At 30.3% G+C, this 14914-nt stretch overlaps 1 pseudogene; it reads right to left on the minus strand.

The window, feature by feature from the left end:
- Positions 1 to 439: 439 nt before the first annotated feature.
- LOC126703330 (cytochrome P450 71A1-like) lies at positions 440 to 2406 on the minus strand (annotated as a pseudogene).
- Positions 2407 to 14914: the final 12508 nt, after the last annotated feature.

Consider the following 14914-nt stretch of genomic DNA (forward strand, 5'->3'; position numbering starts at 1 on the left):
CTCAATAAGTTTTTTATATATATATATATATATATATAGATGTAAGAGAGAGGAGATGGAGATGGAAGGAAGGTAAGGAAAAACCTTTCTCCTGATTGTTGAGAAGAGTTTTTACAGGTGTGCTATTTATAAGCCTAACTCTTTCATTAATAGATCAAGAACAAACGCTTAGTTAAAGTAAATACAAGAAAATGATTTAGGTGTATTCTCATCCGATTATGTGAATAAAATGTATTTTAGCTCATAAAAAATGTCTTTTTATCTATTTTACATAACCACTTTTACAACACACATTATATTTCATTCTTCATTTTACAATACATTATATAAGAATGATATTTTTTTTTTAACAGACAACACATACACACACACGCGCACACACACACACACATAGAGAGAGAGAGAGAGAGAGAGAGAGAGAGAGAGAGAGAGAGATACATCAGCTACAATCGTGTCACAACTATTTTTATTACTGTTGAAGTCCCTTTACATTTATTTCGATAAGTAACAGACGACAACAAATTCTTAAACACAACAAGATAACGAGGAAAGATTAAGTAGAGATTGGATATGCACAAGGATGACCTATTAAAGGAGGATAGATCAAGAAGAGTACAATATTGGTACTAGATAGAGAGGATTTTTCCGAAATGCTGTGAGAGCGTTAACTTCAGTCATGTCCAAGTCTTCTCCCTGTGCATTAACAGTAGGCAACCTCCAATCAAACCAGCATATGAGGTTGGCAAGCACGTATTCCACTATAGCAATGCCAAATGTCAATCCTGGGCACCCCCTTCTCCCACCTCCAAATGTGATGAATTCAAAGTTTTGACCTATGAAATCAACTGGGTTTTTTGTGAATCACTCTGGGATGAATTCTTCTGGCCTATCCCATAGTTTAGGGTCCCTTTGGATTGCCCATACATTGACAAATACTCTTGTTTTCTGCGGAATATCATAACCTCCAAATTTTAAACTTTCTAATGTTTCTCGAGGTACAGAAAGCGGAACTGGTGGATGCAGCCTTAGACTTTCTTTGAGGATACATTTCAAGTAATCCATTTGATTGATATCATTGACGTCTATCTTTGACTTATTTCCCACCACTCTTCTTACCTCTTCTTGTGCTCTTTTCATAATACTTGGATTTCTTATGAGCTCTACCATTACCCATTCCAAAGTTGTTGAAGTTGTATCACTTCCTCCAACAAACATATCCTGAAATTATGATAAAATAAAACTTTAGGTACGTTTCCAATGGTAGTAGCTAGATTACCTCCATCTAAAATGAATCTATTTTATGGTTAGATCAAATATTACAAATCTGAAGATATATCCCGTGCTACATCATTTAAAATTTTAAATGACATAGTAGGTAGCACTTTATATATTATCAGTTTCAAAAACATAAAATTATAAGAATAGAGTGTTTGAGAGAGATAGAGAGAGAGATACTAGTAGGATTGCTTTGAGGTTGTCATGGCTAAGCTCAAAGTCAAGCATGCTGTTCTTTTAAAGTTGGAGGAGAATATCTGCAAAATCTTTCTTATTGGGATTTTCATCATCATCACGTTTCATTGTCTTGTGTTCTTCAACCACTTGATCAAGAAAAGCATCTAGTTCTCCACAAGTGGATTTTAGACTTGGTTTAAATCCCATTAGAATATCAATCCAACCCAAAAAGGGGAAATAATCCTCCCAAGAAAAAGCTGCTAGTAGCACCATTACCTTTCTTGGTAGTTCTGAAGACTTGCCTTTACCATCCACTTCTCCAAACTTTTTACCAAACACACATCTTGTAACAATGTTGTTGGAGTTTTCAATCAATAACTCACTTAGATTAATAGAAACCCCTTTGAGGCACAAGTCATATAACTTATTGATCAATATAGAAACTTCTTCTTCCCTTGTATATTGAAAAGATTGCACTCTTTTGAGGCTCAAAAGTTCTAGGACACAAATTTTCCTCACTTGCCTCCAATATTCACCATAGGATGAGAATGCTAGGTCTGTGCATCCATAGAGTAAGGAATTGGTAGCCGTGGTTTTTGGCCTATTTGAGAAAAGGATGTCATGTGTTTTCATCATTTCTCTTGCCATATTTGCAGATGACACCACAAGTGTTGGTGCATAGCCAAAGTAGAAGAACATTACAGGGCCATACTTCTTAGAGAGGGCTTGAAGAGAACGGTGTGGAAGTGAGCCAAGCTGGTGAAGGTTGCCAATGATTGGCAGCTTTGGTGGGGATGGAGGTAAATTGGGTTTTCCACTACTTCTAATGCATTTGAAAATAAAAAGAAAAGAGAAAAGGAAAAGAAGAGGGAGGAGGTGAATGAAGGTTATTTTGTATAGCTTTTGCCATGATTGTTGGAGTAATGGTAGAATAACCATTTCCTCTTTTTTAGTGTTTACCACAATGCAATTAACAACTCCAATCACAAGATATATATAGAAACCTATAGTAAAGTCTTTTTTTTGTTGGGGGGGGGGGGTGGGGGGGGAGGTAATACCCAGGGGAGAAGTTAATTAAGGAATTGATATAACTTGTGAGTTCAAGTTAGCTCAACTAATAAAGTTTATTGTTATCAGATAAGAATTAGGGATTTGATCCCTACCTACAACGAAAACTAATTGGTATCTTGGTTTGATGATAAAAAGCAATCATTAGGAACAGATGCCAAAGATTGAAATTATGTCTAAAAAAAAAAAATTTTATTAATCACTCAATCTTGTCTTTTTTATATAGTGGGAGACTTCATACTTAATTAATTAAATGCATTACTCATACGTGAATATTACAATAATTTTATAAAATGAAACTGCCTCAAAAGTCTAAATTTATGTAAAATAACATTAATTAACCAGTTAGTGAGCTCTACCTTTGGTTAAATTTAACAGTTCAGTCTTTAATTAGCCTCCATTTTGAGTAAACCTCTTTCATTAATTTCTAGCAATTAAGATTAGAAGTTGTGGGTACATGGTTTTTCATATTTTTCATTGATTAAAGTACTTGATTATAATTCAACACACAGGAAAGTATTATGATTTGGGAATGTGAGGTGGTTTTTCAGCAAAAAAAGGTCATTTTTGAGAGCTTTTGATTAGATGTTGAGTACAAAGCTTGCATAGGAATATTGTTATTATCTTCATTTAATTATTGACTCAAAAGGCAGTAGGGACACCATGAAGGTGGAGAATGGCTATCGCATCGAGGGATGCCATGGCGACTGAGTCAGGGATAGACCCACATTGACTTTAAGTGAGCTTCTTAGGGCCTCTCGATAAGTCCAAAGTCACACTCACAACAAATTTTACAACATGAGGTGAAAAGTTGTTAATAATTGATGATAAATGTAGTGTCAGTATTGAACTCAGATGAGAATTAATAATAACTTACCAACTAAGCAATTATGAAATTTATTGTGAAAACTATTGTGTAAAACTATTGTGCATGTAGTATAATTCTTAGGGCCTCTTCCTTTGTTTTCTCTCCCAAATTTATTTATATAATAAGGGATTTACTAACGTGTGCCCTAAGAAAGCATACATTAGTAAATCATTTTAGGAAACTGTTTATGAAAAATTGAAAAAATTACTAACTTTTTTTTACAGTTTTTTTCAATTCTCCATAAAATGTTTCGAAAAATAGATGATTAATATATGCCCTAAAAGCATACAATAACTGGACTCATATAATAAATATAAATATAGATATTTGAATTTTGTCTTCCTATAGATATTATACATAAGATATGGTAGACTAGCCCACAGTTGGACTCAAATAATAAATATACATATAGATATTATAGAAAAGATATGGTAGACTAGTCCATAGCTAGTGGGGGCTCCTCTAATTATTTTATTTTTAAAACAGAAAACGTGTTTTAAATAAATAAATAAAAGTTATTTCTATGATTTTGGTATTTTATGTATCTAAATCCTTTAGGGGAAAAAACCCTAATCAGCTAAAAAATATGGGCAAACTGAGACATAAAAGGCTAAAGGCTTTCAAGCAAAATTGTGTTTTCTATTCTAAGGTAGTTTCTTGCTTTTATCAGTGAGTGTGTTTTCTATTTTTTTAAACTATATTTTATGTTAGTTTTTTTCTTTCTTCTTAAAAATTTTGTGAGCAATAGTAGTAGATCCAAAGCACAACTATGTTTTTTATTTATTTATTCCTCATTATTTCTTTCTCAATTGTGCCAAGTGATTCATAAGGGTTAAAAGATCCAGAAAGTACGAACTTGTTTATAGAGTTGTTACAATTGTAAGCTAAAGTCCTTCAAGCGAGATTAATCTTTTATTATAAAAGCAAGAAACTACCTTGGAATATTCTAAGGTAGTTTGTGTGTCGCTTTCTACTTTTTTTCACTATATTTTGTGTTAGTTTTTTTTTCCTTTCAATATGTTGGACCGTGAGCTATGTCATTCCACCTCAAAACCAATTGGTAATGAGGAAGACACACTCAAATCTTTATGAGCTTCAATATCACATCACACAGGCCTGTTTTTAGAGTGGTTTTAGGGAGTCAAATTGTGGTCCCCTCAACAATCCCTCCCTCACAATGACACCCCCGTGACTCAAACCCATGACCTTGGCTCTGATACCATTTGTTGGACTGTGAGCTATGTCATTCCATCTCAAAACCAATTGGTGATAATGAAGTCACACTCAAATCTTTTATGAGTTTCGACATCACACCACGCGGATCTATTTTTAGAGTGGTTGTAGGAAGTCAAATTTTGTGGTCCCCCAATACAATATTTTGATGCAAATCATAGTAGATCTGAAGCACACATAAGTTTTTTATTCATCATCATTTCTTTCTAAATTGTGCCAAGTAGTTCATAAGGATTAAAAAATCAACAAACTATGAAGTTGTTTATGTTGTAATTTAATTTTTATTTTTATTTTCTAACTATTAATTACAATATTGCTACAATTCTGATATTTACTCAAAAAAAAGTACAATAGACAATTAGTATAGTATTTTAGTACAACTGCGCTTTTGTTTTTTTGATTGAAACGATAGTGTAGTTTATATTTATTTTTTAAAATTGTACATTAGTACAATAGTATAGTGTAATTTTTATTTATTGAAACAATATTGTAATTTAATTTTTTTTTTTTATTTTACATTAGTACAATAGTGTAGTATTTAGTTTTTAAAATTGTATACCTATTATTGTTATTTTTATTATATTAGATTGGTGAGATATATATAAATTTATTATTTTAAACACTTTGACACACGTGCGCACACACACACACACACACATATATATAGCAGCAATCTTAAAATGGTACACTAATATCAACCAATACTAAAACATTTCATTTCTCTAACCAAATCAAAACAGCTATTGATTCTCATAAAACATTAAAAAATAAAAATAAAATAAAATAAAATAAAAAAAAAAGAAAAAAGCTATTGGTACAATCAGGGGCTGGGGGGGGGGGGGGGGGGGGGGGAGGGGCGGAGGTGCCCCTGAACTTTCAAATTTTTTGACTAATAATGACCTGAAGTACCTTATTTGCCCTCTCCCCCCCCCCCCCCCCCCCCTCCCCCTCCCCCTGACATAAAAGACAAAAAAAAAAATTATATATATATATATATATATATATCTCTCAATTGTGAATTCACGTTACCTTTGTAGCTTTCCTACTAGTAGTAGACTTCTACTCCTAGTACAATTCTATATATAAAATCAATGGATCCCACTTAGTAATGACTAAAAAAAAAAAAAACTCTACAATGATTCACTGAATAGTAATCTGAACACAAAAACTTGATGGACTAGACAAAAACATACTACAAGTCTACAACTTGGACAACTTGCTGAAAAGATGGTAGAAATGAAAAAAGATGTTTCATATCCATTGGACACTCTTAGTTTTGGATTGAGCTCCCAGAAAACTATTCTTATCTAAAAGGATTTCTTTACAATCATTTTATTTTATTTATTTAGGTATGTATGTGTGTGAAGTTTCCTTCTAGAGACTTGAACCCCAACCCTTGCCCTCTCCCTCCAATCCTAGAACTTATACTTTTAAAGTAACTATTACGCTAAGGGTATGCAATAATTTTGCCAATCATTTTAAATGAATCAAAAGTGTGCCTACGTAAGCCTGCGGACGGAATTTCTGCCACCATGTGGTGTGTTCTTTGAAAAAGGAATTTAGAATACTAAAATATGTTTTTAGATTTCAATGATTCAATTCCAAAAATGTATGGAAAGTAACAATTGACCAACTAATTTGACGTATATCATAGACTCATAGTATTAAATTAAGGGAAATTCTTGGTGTACATCTAAAATATTTCACAATCTTGAAAACATTTCATAATCTTAAAAAGTTAAAGTGGCCGGTGGCCCTACTATTTTTAAAAGCATGTAATCCTATTATGTGTATCGAAATTGATGGTCAAATGACCAAGACGATGTTGGTCAGAGAAAATTATTAAATACTTCAAGAGTACTATAAATGTGTACTCCCCTCTCTCACATGAATTGTGATCCCATCATAAATTTAATTAGTAGGACACACAGTTATGTGAAAGGGGGGAATACGTATTTATAATACTCCAGGAGTACTCAATAATTAGCTATTGCTTAGACGCAACTAGAGATGAGGAAACTATCCATAAGAATCCAATAAAAGTCAAATTAATAACTTACGTAATTTTTCTAATTAAAAAAATACTCAATCTAGAACCCAAATTGGTTCTTTAAGAAAAAAATCAAGAACCCAAATTAAATTCTAATTGAACTCTAATTTTGTATCAACTATTGTTCCAATTGCATTGTAATTTGATATAAAGTATCTTTATATTTTAAATGTACTTCGATTTTGTGTCAAATGTCCTTCCTAATGCACTCTATTTTTTTGTTTTGTTTTATGTGTCAAATTAATGAGTGGGGAGGGATTTAAATCCTCAATGTTTATGTTAAATACATCGGGAAGTGTCAGTTGAACTATAAAACTTATGTCAATTGCACTGTAATTTAGAATTAAGTATACTTACATGTAAAATCCTTAAATTTAAAATTAAAAAATAATTTTTTAAAAAAAATTATAGAAAAAGGTGATCAATCATAAGAGAGCTTCCAGAGAGAATTTTGAGAGAGAAACCCTAGAGAAAAACAAGATTGACTCATCCCCAATCTTCACATAGAGACTTCAAATTCCTCTACTCTCACCCTCTCCATTTTTACATCCTTGAGAGCTACATTACCAAAACCTTTTCTCACCATATCCATATCTGTGAGAAGGCTATTTGGTGCTTTGGGAAGCAGTTAAGAAGTGACCAATTTTATATTGGTTGATGCTATGGTCAATAGTGGAATCCGGTAAGCTAAAGAAGAAATAGCTTCGGCGTAACCTCGTTGGAGTAGGAGTTTGGAGGGTTTAGGTACATTGGGTAGATTAGGTTTGAAGGGTCTTCTGCTGTTCATGTATCCCAACTACATTCTTTAGTGGATTATTTACCGCTTGGAGGGTGGCAGAGAGGTTTTACGCCGAGGGCTTCGATTTCCTCTTCAATAACACATCGTTGTGTTGTCTTTGTGTTTGCATCTTTCTTCCCTTAATCTTTGCTATTTAATTTCTGCTGTAGATGTGATTTTATTTGGTTTAGATTGTTTATCAATTCTGTATTAAGCTTATGTTCATATTCCGCGCATTAATTGTTTGATATTAAGCTTGAATTGGTAATTTGTAAATTGGGGATCTAAACGTTCAAGGTGTTTTATACACTAATTGAACGTTCAGAACTTATATCTGTAGAGTAATCATTATGTCAAAGTTATATAATAACTTTGCCTATCATTTTAAATGAAATAAAAGTGTGCCTATGTATGTGTGCGGTCAGAATTTCTAGCACATGTGGTGTGTTCTCTGAAAAAGAAATTTAGAATAATATGTATGTTTTTAAATTTCAATGATTCAATCCCAAAAATGTAAAGAAAGTAACAATTAAACAACTAATTTGGCTTTTATCAAAGACTTATAGTATTAAATTAAGGGAAATTCTTGGTGCACATCTGAAAATATTTTATAATCTTGAAAAGTTAAAGTGGCCGGTGGCCAACTATTTCTAAAAGCATGTAATTTTAATACGTGTATCGATATTGACGGTCAAATTACCAAGAATATATTGATGAGAGACGCAATAGGAGACGAGAAAACTATCCATAAGAATCCAATAAAAGTCAAATTAATAACTTACGTAACGTTTTTTTATTAAAAAAAAAATAATGCTACAGAAACAAATTATTTACAAACTACTGATGTGGCAAATTCTTACTAGTTCTAATATGGGCCTATCATTAACATCATATTTTTACTTACAATAACTATTTGAAAAATACTAAAACCATATCAGCAGTTTGTAAGAATATTGTAAAATAGTTTATGTCGTAACATTACTAAAAAAAAAAACTCAATCAAGAACCCAAATTGGTTCTTTAAAAAAACAAAAATCAAGAACCCTAATTAAATTCTAATTTTTAATTTTGCATCAACTGTTGTTCCAATTGCACTGTAATTTGATATTAAGTGTCTTTATATTTTAAATGTACTTCGATTTTGTGTCAAGTGTCTTACTTAATGCACTCTTTTTTTTTTTTTTTTTTTGGTGTCAAATTAATGAGGGAGGAGAGATTTGAATCCTCGATATCTATGTTAAATACCTCGGGAATTCATAAATTTAAAATTTAAAAAAATATTGTTTTTAATAGAAAAAGATGAACCATAAAAAGACTGAGTGTGCTACACTTCTGTGATACTTTTGATTGTATACAACCTATTACTTAAAAATTTTAAATGAAAACATAATTTGTACAACATAACTGTCAACATTAATAATTTTCCTTTCTACATTGCTAATTTATTTAGTGAACGCGTACAAAATGAGTACTTCAGAGAGTTTTTCATGCGATATTCATAGAGATAGTCAGATAGATTTACCATTACACAATTTGTTTCAAAATTTTGATGCAACGACTAAACAAGTGATACTTATTAAGAGGAAAGATTCATGTGTTTTGAAAATGATACAAATAATCCAATGTTGATACAATAAATAAATACCACTAATTGAATGGTTAAATTAGTACAATGATAAATTTTAGCTACAAAATTAGTTGTAGTTTTAGGCTATAACCTTATTCAATATTTTTTATTAGAGGTGAATTTTGATAAATCCACCATTGGATTACATTTTCTTCTTATATACTCCATGCTTGCAAAAATTCTAGAAAATTGAAGATCAATAACTATGTCATCAATAAATTGTTTAATTTGCAAGTTTTTGTAGTTTAAAACTATGCATAAAATATAAGCTTATAGATCATATAGTAAATAATATCCGATTGACACAAACTTTTTCCTTAGTACAATTATCCTCAAAAAGTTTGAATGCTAGACAACTTTCTATACACAATGGTTGTATCACATGTCAGATATGATATATATCTAATGTAACAAATATATGTAATACTTCTTTCACATATAGGTGATTGATATATGCAAACATAATATACGGTCCGACAAGAACATAAGATGTGCATAGCATCATGGTTTTGAAACCCGAATCATTCATTGAACCGTAAAAGGGAGAGTTCAAGGTTTTTGAAGTCGAACCGAGGTCGAACTGTGATGACATCATAATTAATTTAATAATTAATTAAAGCCTAAATATAGATATTAAATTTATAAAACTAGCAAAATTGACTAATATATCTATATATGTGAGGGAAATTTAATGATTTTCAAGCATATATTTAATAATTAAATAAGAAAGTTAATAAAATAAAATAATAACCATGAAAACATTAAAATTTATGATTAATTTTTGAAGTAAAGTTGAATATCTTTGAAGGATTTTAATTTTAATTTTTTTTTTAATTCCTTGTAAGAGATGGATAATTTAATTAAGTAGAATAGAATTGTGTTAAGTTATTTAAAAAAAAAAAAAAAAATGAACCGGGGTTGGACTGTGCGGTTCATGCCACCGGTTCTGCATGAATTGTGCGGTCCAACCCCGATTTAAGGGGTTCACAGAATTAACAATAATTCTGGTTCTCTATGCTTAATAATAATTATAGTTATGACAAATTCACCATTGGATCATATCTTCTTTTTATATTCTCCATATTTGCAAAATTTCTAAAAAATTAAATATCAATAGCTATATCATCAATAAATTTTTTAAATTGTAAGTTTTTGTAGATTAAAATTATGCATAAAATATAAATTTATAGATCATATAGTTAAAGATTTCCAATTGACACAAAATTTGACATGTGTATTGAGATCATAAAGAACAAGCAATTCAACAGTTAGATTTCCAAAATATGTAGTAATGTTAATTTTATTGAGTAAAGTTGTTATTTTAGACTACAACTAATTTTGTAGCTAATATGTCACAAAATGAAGTACTAAGAATATCACACAAGCCTAGCCACTTGTTTTACGCCTTGCAAATCTGCTTACCATATATATATAAGCTACAATCATCATTTAAAAATATATAACACACTTTTTTATGGATCCATTATCTATTTTGCATTTCGGTCAATTTTAAAGGACCTGATGAGAATGATGATATAAATGTTTTATGGCCCTAGGTACAAATTCATTTTTATTAAAACATAATGCCACAACTATAGTCCCTTTATATATATGGAAACCTTGGGAGAGGTTAATTGTGGAGTTAATACAATATATAAGGATAATTTAAGAATAATTCAATGATTGTAGGTCAAATTATATTATATCATTCACTCAATTTTATCATGTTTATCTAGTGGGAGACTACACTCAATCTTATATACAAAAATCTTGCTAGACTTTCATTAATTTCTTGCAAGATTAGAAGTAGTGGGATAGACTTTTTCATATTTTTAATTGATTAAAATACTAGATAATTCAACGGAACGGACACCATTATGATTTGGGAAGGTGGGGAGGTTTTTTTAAGTAAAAAGGTTCCTTCATGGGAGCCATTTAATTAGATGTTGAGTGCAAAACTTGACTTGCAGAACTTTTTGTCATGTCGGTGTTTCTTCCTCAAAGTTTATGCTGAATTTTATGGCATTTAATTATCGTATTAGACCTGCTCCCTAAGCTTGCATAGTGAATGATTGTATTCCATTATCTTCCATTAATTATTAGCCCTTGCCCAATTATTGAAAGAGTTGATACACCATGAAACATGTTGTACAGGGAACGATTAACCATAGATTCGCAAGTCAGTGGGGACACCAGCAGATTATTGGCTGTTAGGTCGAGGGAGGCGAAGGAGACTGAGTCAGAGATGAACCCACATCAAGGCTAAGGGAACTGCTTGGGGCCTCCAAATAAGTCTAAAGTCACACCAAATCTTACAACATGAGGTGGAAAGTTGTTAATAGTGAATAATAAAAATAGTATCAGTGTTGAACTCATATGAAAATTAATAACTACCTACCAACTAAACAATTATGTAAATTGTTGTGTAAATTACTTAGTAAAACCATTATGTATATAGTATTATTCTCAGGCCTTCCCTCCTTTTGTTTTCTTTCCAAATTTTATTTTATAATAAATATGCATATAAATATTTCAGTTGTCTTCCTAAGAATTCAGTAGTCTAGAATATGTTTGGTTAGGCAATTTGGAGCCTGAAAGTGCGTTTTTACACCCAAAACACCGTTTTACAACAGCAATTCTTCATAGTTTTTTTATTTTTTTATTTTTTATTATTTTTTATTATTTTTTATTTTTTTACAAATGCTCATTTCCAAAACATCATTTTGTAATAGTTTATACAAACACACTCTAAATATGTTTTTAAAAATAGATATGGTAGACTAGCCCATAGCTTGTAGGGGCTCCTCTAAATATTTGTGTTAACATAAACGTTTTTTTTTTTTTTTTTTTTTAAGAAAAAATATTTCTATGTTTTTGGTATTTTATGTATCTAAGTCCATTAGGGAAAAAAATTCCTAATCAACTACAAATTATGGGCAAGCTGAGAAATAAGATGCTAAAAAATTTCAAGCAAGATTAATCTTTTATTTCTATTCTAAGGCAGTTTCTTGCATGTGTGTGTGTCGCTTTCTATTTCTTTCACTATATTTTATGTTTTTTTTTTTTTTCTTCTTCAAAATTTTGATTGCAATAGTAGTAGATCCAAAGCACAAATATTTTTTTTTTTTTAATTTAATTCCTCATAATTTCTTTCTCAATTGTGACAAGTGATTCATAAGGATTAGAAGATCAACAAAATACAAACTTGTTTATAGAATTGTTACACTTGTAAGCTAAAGGCCTTCAAACAAGATTAATCTTTGATTACAATTCCAAGGTAGTTTCTTGCTTTTATGTGTGTTTGTGTGTCGCTTTCTACCTTTTTTTTCACTATATTTTATGTTAGTTTTATTTTCTTTTCATTATTTTGATGAGGATCGTAGCACACATGTACATATGTTTTTTATTCATCTTATAGAATTGTGTCAAGTACTAGTTTATAAGGATTAAAAGATCAACAAACTATGAAAATGTTTTGGAGTAGTTACAAGTGTAGTTATTCTTATTGTTTCTACTTCAACTATAATACAAAATTATTTAGTTATTAATATTGTTAAAACTAGGCTTTGCAACCAAAATGAAGGTTATTTTGTAAATGAATATACAATGATTTTCAGTTAGTATGAAATTAACCATAGATTATTTTTGGGATATAAAAGAATTCCAAATTCTATTTTGATTAATGATTGCTTGGAGAAAATGGGCAAATGCCCTTTTCTCCCAAACTAAGCAGCGTTTTGCCCTATTTTCCAAACTAATTATGGAAATGCCCCTCTTTTGTAACTCGATTTGAGATAAATCGAGTTAAAAAAAAAAATTTATAGCGCCTTATAGCGGCGTTTTTCAAGACCTATAGTAATGTTTTAAGGACTTATAGTGGTGTCTTGTAACTCGACCTCCTTAAAAACGCCGCTATAAAGCCTAACTCGATTTATCACAAATCGAGTTTCAAAAGAAGGGCATTTCCCTAATTAGTTTGGGAAAGGGGGCAAAGAGTTGCTATTTTTGCCTGAAAAGGGCATTTGACAATTTTTTCCATGATTGCTTTAAAATGTATTAAAAAAAGTTATATTATGCTTTATCTATTCTATATTATCTATTAGGATTCCCTCTTTGATCTAGGTTTTCTAAAAGTCAAAAATACCTCATCCAATAATCTATGACTTCTCCAACAAATGTTTTGGGAATAGAGTCAATAATGTTACAAGATTCTCCATAAAATTTACTGGACTTTTATGTGATTCGAAAATATCATCATCAATAAATAGTAAGTTCTTTTAGCAGTAGGGTAAAAAACGTCAAGTATCAAATTTCAAAAAACAAGTTTCTAGCTCCACTCCTCCAAAAAAATGTGAACAAACTCAGCCATTCTCCTATCAGTACCGAATTTCTTCACCTCACGTCTCTCACTTTTCTCACTCCACACACCAAATTCACATTCACCCAAATTGCAAAACCAACCAGCGAGAACCATTTTGTGACAAATCCGGTACAATCAAATATTGACCTAGAAAGGTATGTAAAATTTAAATTTTGGTAGCATTCTCTTTTGAAATACTGTACTGAAAAAAAAATTAAATTAAAAAAAAAAAAACTTTAATTTTGGTAGCAGTTTCTTTGAAATTGACAAAGTGTTCATCTCATCCACTGAATTTTTTTTTTGGGTAATAAAACACAGAAGTCATGGGATTTTTTGCTAGAGACATTTTCTGACAATGCTGCACAATCAACACTGCTGAACATGAAGCCATGAAGGTATGCAACAATAAACTTTAAATTTTGGTAGCATTATCCTTTGCGTTTTTTTTTTTTTTTTTTTTTTTTTTTTTTGTTTCCCTTTTTCTTTTGTGATTTAGGTTTTACTGTGCGAACGGCTCCATTTTTTTTTTCTTTCTTTCTTTATCATCATTGACAGCATGAAAGCAAAAAGAGAAGAAGGATATATACCAAAAGAATAAAAAATGAAAATATAAAAGAGTCACGTTTATTAAAAGAGTCATTTTTATTAAAAAAGAGTCACGTTTATTAAAAAAAAAAAAACTGCAGTGTGCGTATTTTTTTTATTAAAAAAGAAGAGTCACGTTTAAAAAAAACTAAAATATAAGCATTTATTATTTCTTTAAGATCAAAAAAACGAACAAACTAATCTAATTTAAAGAGCAAAGCTACCACCGCTCACCTTTGTTTTTTGGAGTTTTATTATTTCTACTACGTATTTTATAATTATTCGCTATATTCTTCCTTTCTGCTCTCTGCCCTACCTACAACTTTGCATGTAATTTTTTTTTTTCTTTCATCAAATTGAATGGATTTTGTGTATTTGTTTCCTTTTTATTATATATAATATGATTTTTATCAACAAGTTTTATAGATAGGTTGAAATTCTATGATTGATCACACCTTTTAGAGTTTTTTTTAGAAGTCAATATTGCAAGCAATATTTTTGTATTTTTTAATTTCTTATTACATGATTATTTGTTGTTGACATCAATATTTTATTATGGATTTAATTTGTTATGGCTTTTGTTTGGTACTTTGTTCCATGTAATCTATATTCTTTAATTAAAAGCAAAATTTGCCGTCAAACATGAAATTGGATATGAGAGAATCCATCTGTCCAAATTTCTATGTAAGTCTATCTATACTTAACTCCGGTTTTTTCTAAGTTCAAAAATTTGGATATTTTTTCATTAATGAATTGAGGTTTTGGCTTAATTTTGTTTTCAACCATTTCAATTATTGAATTTGTTATTTTTTCATATGTAATATTAATATATGTTTTTTTTTATGATAAAAAAATAATATATGTGTTCTTAAAGGCTAAACACAATACAATTA

This window comes from Quercus robur, chromosome 10, assembly GCF_932294415.1.
Source record: "Quercus robur chromosome 10, dhQueRobu3.1, whole genome shotgun sequence".
In the NCBI taxonomy this organism is placed as follows: domain Eukaryota; kingdom Viridiplantae; phylum Streptophyta; class Magnoliopsida; order Fagales; family Fagaceae; genus Quercus; species Quercus robur.